This window comes from Chaetura pelagica, unplaced genomic scaffold (genome assembly GCF_000747805.2).
Source record: "Chaetura pelagica isolate M959 unplaced genomic scaffold, ChaPel_1.0 scaffold159, whole genome shotgun sequence".
In the NCBI taxonomy this organism is placed as follows: Eukaryota; Metazoa; Chordata; class Aves; order Apodiformes; family Apodidae; genus Chaetura; species Chaetura pelagica.
In genome coordinates this window covers 1,083,786-1,092,056 of record NW_009954555.1, presented here as the reverse complement: position 1 = coordinate 1,092,056, position 8,271 = coordinate 1,083,786, and positions in this window count along the sequence as shown.

Here is an 8,271-nt window from a genome sequence, read left to right as displayed (position 1 = left end):
TGAGGGGAGGGAGAGAGACCCTTGAGGGGAGAGAGAGAGACCCTTGAGGGGAGAGAGAGAGACCCTTGAGGGGAGAGAGACCCCTGAGGGGAGAGAGACCCTTGAGGGGAGAGAGAGAGACCCTTGAGGGGAGAGAGAGAGACCCTTGAGGGGAGAGAGACCCCTGAGGGGAGAGAGAGAGACACCTGAGGGGAGAGAGACCTCTGAGGGGAGCCCTGCTGCCTCTGTCGCGACACGCGTGGCCTCGGGTGAGCTGAGTGAGGCAGGTGGGGGGATCCGTCCTCTCCCCGTGCTGAGCTGAGTTGGCTACCAGCGTCTTCTAGGCTGTTTTTCCCCTCGGTTTGTATTTTCTCTGCCCCTCGCTGTCTCTCTAACCACCCTCCCCTGTCCCCAGTGCCTGTGGGGCCCTGCCCTGTGTTGAGCAGGGCCGGGGCCTGGCCCGGGGCCGGTTTCTGTGCAGCCCGCACGCCTCATTATTCATTTCTCAGCAGCTCGGGAGCAGTCTTCTCCCTCTAATGACTGACACAGAGGTCAGTCAAAGAGGATGACTCACTCTCTTCCCTTCCCTGGCAATTTGTCACCCTTGCAGATGACACATCTTAGTGGCTCCTCAAGCAGCCAGCAGAGCTCTCTGGCAGACCTGCGGGGAGCTGTGCCTCTGAGATGTTCTTTTCACAGCCTCGTGGCTGTTTATTCTGCTATTATGCACTCCCCGAGGGCTGAAGATGGTGATGAGCAGGAGCTGGAGAGGCTGGGTGCCAGGCTTTGCTTCACCATAAGCCAGCGCAGGAGCTGAAGTGAGCCCAAAACAGTGGGGATTTGGAAAGTTTGTGGATTGTGTTTCTCTGAGTGTTGGCCCGTGATGCCTGTTTCTTGTTTGTGTGGTTTGTTTCCTCTCAAGTTAGAGCAAGTTTCGTGCCTCGGGAGCTTGGCATGAAAACGTGTTTCATGCTGCTGCGTGCAGCAAGCAGTAGGAAGGGCCAGAGAGCTTGGTAGCACCTTGATGAGTGTGTTGGCAGGGAGAAAAGCAGTGATGGAGCCTGAGCAGGAGTATGTCCTGAAGTGCGTTGGGCTGGGATGAGAAAGGTTGCCAGAGTTTTGGCTTTCAAACCTGGATTTGAAGCAGAGAAGCCCTTTTGCCAGGAGGGACTGTGTATATGTCAGTCTGTGAGGGATGGATTAATCTTTTGGTGAAGTTCAACCATGGCTGGGCTGGTACGTGGCAGCTGGTAAGCAGCACCATGAACCACCACTGGTGATGGGAAGTGGAGGAGGTTGCGGTGAATTACAAACAGGTTGTGATTTAGGCAGACAGTGGGAACATCCTCCATCTTAAATGTGAAAGGTTCTGCTTCTGGAAAAGGAGGTTGTGAAGCAACCTGAGTAAGGGTAGGGGAGAGGGGTGGATAGGTCCTAGGCATGGATTAGCAAGAGGGGGTGTGTCTGAGAGGAAGGGGTATGATGGTGCTTTGGGTAGCTGATCTCATAGTGTGTGGGCATGGGGGCTGGGGCATGTCCTCTGCTGGTGGAAGATGTGGCAGTCTCAGAGTCCCCAGACTGAAGGGTGGGTGTGAGAACATCTCTAGTCATTGGAGGGGTGAGCTGAAATGTGGTACTGAGAACATTTGTGGCCTGGCTGGCTTTGGCAGGAAGGCAAGCAGCTCTTGCTACCTCATGACTGCTTTAATGTTTGTTAGCTTATGCTCATCTTAACTACAGGTGTGGAAATTGAGGTCTCATTTCCCATCACTAAAGAGCTCTGCAGCCTTGTGGGAGCACTACAGGTGATGGGTATTGGATGATTAAGAAGTTTCTATAGGAAATGAAGTGAACTTACTTTCCTAACCAGTCTGGACCCAGAGAGTGCAGATGCAGAAGAGATGGGACCTTTTACAGTCTGGGGCAGGGTGAACTCAGGGTAAGCCTTTAAAACACCTTTGTGGAGGGTTGTTTTTTTTTCCTAAACTTTAATGACCTTTTCAGTACGATCTTTTGGTGCTGAGTGAGGAGTGCAAAGTGACTGCAAGGGAAGGTTGTAGTATGTCTGCACTAGAACTTTTAATCCTATCTAGATGGTGGCCTCTGTCCCACTGAGCTTCCTAAAGCTGTGTTGTGTTGGACACAGGCATATGGAGAGGAAACAGGGGCTTGGGTGTTCTTTCTTGAACCCATTCTCAAACCCATTGGCTGGCTTGTGCAGGCTCCTGGGAGCCCTTCTCAAGATGTGATAGTCGGGGCTTTCTCTGAGCTTTTTGCAGACTAACAAAGGACTTGGGAAAATGAGCAGGTGAATTCATCAAGTAGTCGGTGCATAAAGTAATTGCTCACAAATGTCTAGACCAAAGTTTTGTTGTCTCAGCATTGAGCACTGCCTGTCAGAACAGCTCAATGTTGTGGGGGTGATGAGAGCCACAGGCTGTCCCCTGGTAGCATTCAAGTGCTTGATGAGTTTGCTGCTGCCTGCCACAGTTGCCTGGCTTTGCTTCAAGGAGTTTGTGTTTGATGGACAGTATCGTTTTGTCACTAGAGGGTGAGCAGTTCTTCTTGAGTGTCACCTGGGCTTGTCATTGTTTCCTGAATGAGATGTAGCTCAAGAGTGCTGAGGGATCTGCTGCCTGTGGGATTTTCTTTCCAGCTGTTGTTTGGAGAGAGGGAAGTTTCTGCCAAGAGAAATTCCTTCTGAAGTTGTAAGGCTGCTCAAGGGAAGGTAGTGGTGAGGTGCTGCTTTTGGTCATGTTTGCTGCCTTTACCTGTTCTGTTCTGTCTTTAGACTTGGTTTGTGTCCACTGGCATGGTGACACAGTGCTGCTGCCTGCAGATAGCTGAAACCATTTGAGGGTCTGTCTGAATTCTGTGAAAACTAGACCAGCTTTTTATTTTTTCTGCAAGTGCTACTGACTAGCATGATAGGGCATGAGCAGCAGACCTGTCCCTTGCCCCTGGTGTTTATGTACCTCTCAAAGGAGCTGCTACAAGGGAGTCAGAGGGTAAACCGAGGCTGTTATGAATGTCTGAAATGACACCAATGATAAATCATGAAATCTTGCCAGTGCTTTGTCTCTGTCTTTAAGCTTTATTTTTCCTGCTATAAAAATGGAAGTGACATCTGTGTCTAATGTGTGAGGCTGTGACCTCAGTGAAATCCACTGATAGATGCTGCCAGAAGGCTCTTGTGCATCATCTAAGGCTGCTTTGCAGAGGCTCTGCCCTTGCTGTTGTGCAGGCACCCTCACCATGTCCTGGGGATCTTGCTAATTGGGATTACAGGAAGGCTGCTCTCTCATTGGGGCCTGGCTTACACTGTGGAGAAAGCATGCTCTGAACTGCCCCAGAGTGTGTTTAGGCATCTGCTGTGGTGACAGATAATCACTGACCCCTCACTATGCAGTTATCATCTCCCCAGCTGCTGCCAGAGGCTCAGTTTTGCTGGGTTTGCTGCTTTAGGCCTGAGCAGTCTGTGTAGCTGGTAATAAAGCTGGGATAAGAGCATGCCTCCAAACCTGGGAAGCACAGAGGGCACCAGGTGAGAGGCACCCAACTAAGTATTAATTCTGTCCTCCACAGGTTATCACTGTGTGCTACTGGACAAGTCCACTAGTGCTCTCCAGAAAGCCTTCTCTCTGTTGTCTGACCTGCTGAGGCCATTTCTTATAAAGCTAACTACAAAAGAGCACATTTGGCTCCCTCCTGACACATGGAGACAGGTAAGTTCTTCCTCCAGCACTGCTGCTCTGAGCCCATTCTTACTTAGCCAAGAAAGCTGCCTCACCCCACAGGCTCTGCTAACAAACCCTCCCTTCCCACCTCGCAGCTGGTTTTGGGGCACTCTGTGATGGCAGCTGTGCTGTGGCAGCTTCCAGCATGGTTAACTGGGTGCCAGGGTGGTGGTGGGGTGTGGGATGGAGCAGGGAGGCTGGGCAGGCAGAGCCATGCTCCTGCTGCTGTGTTTGAAGGGGATCTGGGGTTGGCAGCACTGGGCTGGGGCTGCTCCAGCAGCCTGGCTGGGGAGGGCTGGTGGTGACCAGCCGCTAACCTCGTGTGTGCTCAGCAGCCTGCAGTCCCATTTATTAGCACTTGAAATTTGCTTTCTCTGCTCCAAATGGAGTGTTTACAGCATTGACACAAACAGCTGTCCCAGTCAGCCAGCTCATAACAAATGGGAGCTCTGGCTGGAGTGTTATTTTACTGCAAGGGGGCAATACATCTTATTACTAAACAATGAAGTTTGTGATGGATGGTGACGAGTTTCTCTGCTGTCTTGCTTGATGATCACACTGAAATATAAACGTAAACCCAAAGATGTTCCCAGGGATCTAGGCAAGGCCTTGCAGTGTACCTAGGAAGAGACACCCTTGAGGTTCTCTGGTGCCTGAAATTCAAGAGCCTTTATATCAGGCTATCAGATATGCTACTTTCTCTCTGGGAGGGATGTGGGAATTGGGAGAGAAAATCTGGGCAGAGAAGGAGAGAGGTGCTGGTTGAAAACATGGGGTGCAGCAAGAGCTGAAGACAACAGGTCTCTTCCCTGGGAACACTGCAAAGGTCTTGTCCTTGCTAACATTGCCTGTCATCTGATTATAAGGCAATATGGCTCAAGCAGTGGTGTTTTAATCCAGCCTGAAGCAGGGCTGTGTTATTGTGGGAGCTTAGGGCCTGAACTCTGGGGTGAGAAAGTATGGACAAGGTCCTCCAGAAGGCCATGGAGGAAAATGAGGGTTACTGGGGGGCAAAGCCCTCCTGAGGACCATGTACATCATCCTGCTCCTTCAAGTGACTTGCGTGGAGGGCTGTAAGCCATAGCCTCCCTGAGCAGAGAGCTGGAACAAATGATACGCTCATTTAACGCCAGCACAGAATTGGAGAAATTGTGTTCAATGGGAAGGAGGTGAGCTAATCTGATCAGCTGCCTCTGCTCCTGAGCAGCTGCAGCAGCAAAGCTCAGCCTGGGCAGGTATGTTACTTACAACTCAGTCACTGCAGAGATATCAGTGAATTCTTGGATCGAGCTGGCTGGAGAGCTTTCTAGCTAAAGGTGGTGTGGGACTTGGTGATCTCCTACACAGACCTTCACCCGTGCACTATTCTTCTTGTGCAGTTTCTAAGAGCAGCCAGTATAAGGACTGCTGGGTTTTCTTATCTGCTTCCATCCCCAAAGGGTGTTTTCTTTCACATGGGAACTGTGAAATGATCAGGACAGGTGGTGATGTGATTTCACACCAGAATAAATATATTGAGAGAACAAGTGGGGCAACGGAACAGCCCTCTGGGAACCAGTGTCTCCTCTATTTGAGCTCTTTGGGTGGCAGTGCAGATGCAGCACAAATGGGGCTGACAGCCATGAGGACTGGCACAGGGTGTGTGAGTGACAGGTCGTGTTGGGAAACCAATTAAAGCTCATTTAAAACATTAGCATATCAGCAGGCAGGAATTCTTCTGACTGGATTGGTTTCACTAGGGGATCGGGAATAATGCCAGTGTTCATCTGGCAGTTTTTCTTTTGGCATGTTTGCATCCATCACCTGCCCTGGCTGGGCGTTGCTGGGACTGGCTGGAGAAGAGCAGCAGAGGGACCTCGTGTATCCTGGGAAAGGTATTCCCAGCATTGCACTCTTGGAACAAGAGCTATGGCAATGAATGGGGGTGGAGGGATGAACTCTTGGTAGGCAGCCATGACAGGAAACAGCAAAGCAGCTCTGCTTTGATGTATTTTTGTGGAATAGATGGAAGAGGAAGATTTTACAAATTTTAGTCCTGTTTTTCTCCAAAAGTTTTCCCTGGTATGTATTTATATTTAATATCTATTTAGCAGAGAAGTGGGCTCTCTGGGAAGGGGGGTTTGCTGAGAGGGGGTGGCTTTGTAATCCAGACAGATTCAAAAACAGACTTAAATAGAGTGTTAATGGAAGAGGGAAGGTTTAAGATTGCAGCTTTTTATTTTGGCAAAACCAGAGCATTCTGTGTGTGCCAGCTGCTGCGCGAGTGTAGGAGTGGTTGGTCTTGCACAGAGGAGGTTTCATTTGTGTGCACACAAGCACTCCTGAGTCTTCATGCTCCTTGGGGGATTTTTGGATCAGGTATTAAAAAGATCAGGAAGAGAAAAGAGGAAGTGGAGATGGCTTACCCCATCAGACTACACCAAAGCCATTGTTCTCCCTTTCTTTAATTCCTGTCAAGTTCATGATGCATTTGGAGATTTTTATTTCTGACTGTTCAGTAAAAGTGAGTGCTGGGATGTAGAAACTCATCTGCAGTAGATCTGTGCCCAGGGACTGTCCAGGACTGGCTGCAGTTTCCTCAGGTGCGTTAGCTCTTTGGGTCAATCAAACCCTGGTTTCTTCACACTTGTGTTTTTGCTGGTGGATATCCATATTTGAAACTTACAGTCGTGTTGCCTAGTTACCATGGGGTAGAGAAATTGCATAGGCTTGATTTCCATGTGCAAACAACTCCCAAGCAGCTGCAAGGGGTAGGAGAGAAGTTTAGGACCTGGAGTATTGTATAAGAGATCAAGGATACAGATTCCACTGGGGTGAGAGGCTGAAATGGGAGTAAGTTGAGCAGATACTTAACTGTTGTGGACTTAGTTACATGATGTTACAAGAAGATGACCTGAACATGATCTCTGTGCTCCCACAGTAGAAGTGGATGTACTGAAGTTGTTAGGAAAAGTTACTCTCAAATACCTCCTCTTCAGTGAAGAAATCACAACCTAGTCCCTGGTTTGACAATCAAGCCTGCTGATACTTTGGCCAGTGAGTCTGTTGCTCAAATATTTGCTGAGAAGTGAGGTTCTCAGCTCAGTCTGTGCTTGGCTGTGTCCTTGCTGAGGAGGCACAAGGATGATGGGATAGGTGACCTGGGCTGATAGTGGTTTCTGCAGTTGGAGGAATTTTGCCTCAGAAAAATGCAAATGTGGTTGGAACCAGTTTTGTTCAAGAACATAAACAGACACTCAAAGGACCTTTTGTCACTCTCCCCATGACTTCTCCTTCTCTAATTGCTGGGATGAATGCATAAACCCTAATACTGAAGTGTTCACGAGAGCGGGTTTACTCATTTTACTATTTTTCTCGGCATAAAAGGCATCTTATTAAGTGAGTTTTAATGTTTACTCACCAAGAGACATGGATTATAAAGCTTTAGAAATAACTTGCATCTGGAAAATCCAATTAATAAAACAAAAATTCTGATGTCATTTTCTCGTAAATTAACAATTTATAGATAATTTACAGTGCTCATGTCATTAGGCAAATGGACATTAAATTGATTTCAAATTAGTGGGTTAATGATTTCCTGCAGGTATCACTCCAATGGGCAGTATGTACATGGTGTTTTTTTTCGATGAAGGGGTAGGTGTGCAGGAGCAAACTCATGCCTCTGTAATTGAAGCAATAATTGGAGTGGTGGTCACATTCAAGTGCAGTATTGATCTGCAACAAAAAGTGCTGACTGTCTCCATCACTATGGCAAGGAAGGGTTAGGAAAGGACTCTGGGAAAGACTGCAGTCTTTGCATATTTCTTGTGTAATAGCTTTCTTTTGGTACGTGTTGACTCCAGGTGGTACATTAAGGTCGCTGATTGATTTGGTATTGTTAAATCTTGCAGTTCATAGTAATGGAATAAATACTGAATATAGCTGTAAGGGAGCAACATGTCCCCAGACTGATTAAAATTGGGGTGATGATTGCCTGGTGTCTGAGACCAACCCAAGGTGGGGGTGAATACTCTGGTTGCTGCTGCAATGGGCAGGCTGTGTGCTACAGGCTTGGCCTGGAGCTGGTCTCCAGCCCAGCCACCACTCTGCTGTAAGCCACCATCTCTGCATCCTTCATTTTCCCTCATTTTTCTGTCATTTGGTCCTGTGTGCAAAGGCTGTAAATACTTAAGGGGACAGCCTGACTGACTCATGTCTGTGAGCACAGGGAGCTCAGGTTGGACCCCTGAGGTGCTGGCAGAAGGTCAGCAATTGAGATCTCAGCTTGTTCAACAGTTAGTTGCCAGGAGGTCCAGACTGGTGTCACATTGGAACAAATCTGGAAGAACTCCACTGCCTTGATTACCATTGCTGTAGGCTTGCACTGGCATTAATAAATTGATGATCTGGGCTTTCTGTGTCTCATCACCCTAATGCAGGAGGCATAAGAAATGCTAATTAATTCCTCCTCTGGGAGATGAGAAGTTATCGTCCTTACCCTGCAGTGGAATAATTGGGGTGGGGAGAGGTGCTCACCCAAGCTCACAGTGGGGAAGAAGGGGCTTCCTTCCTGCTG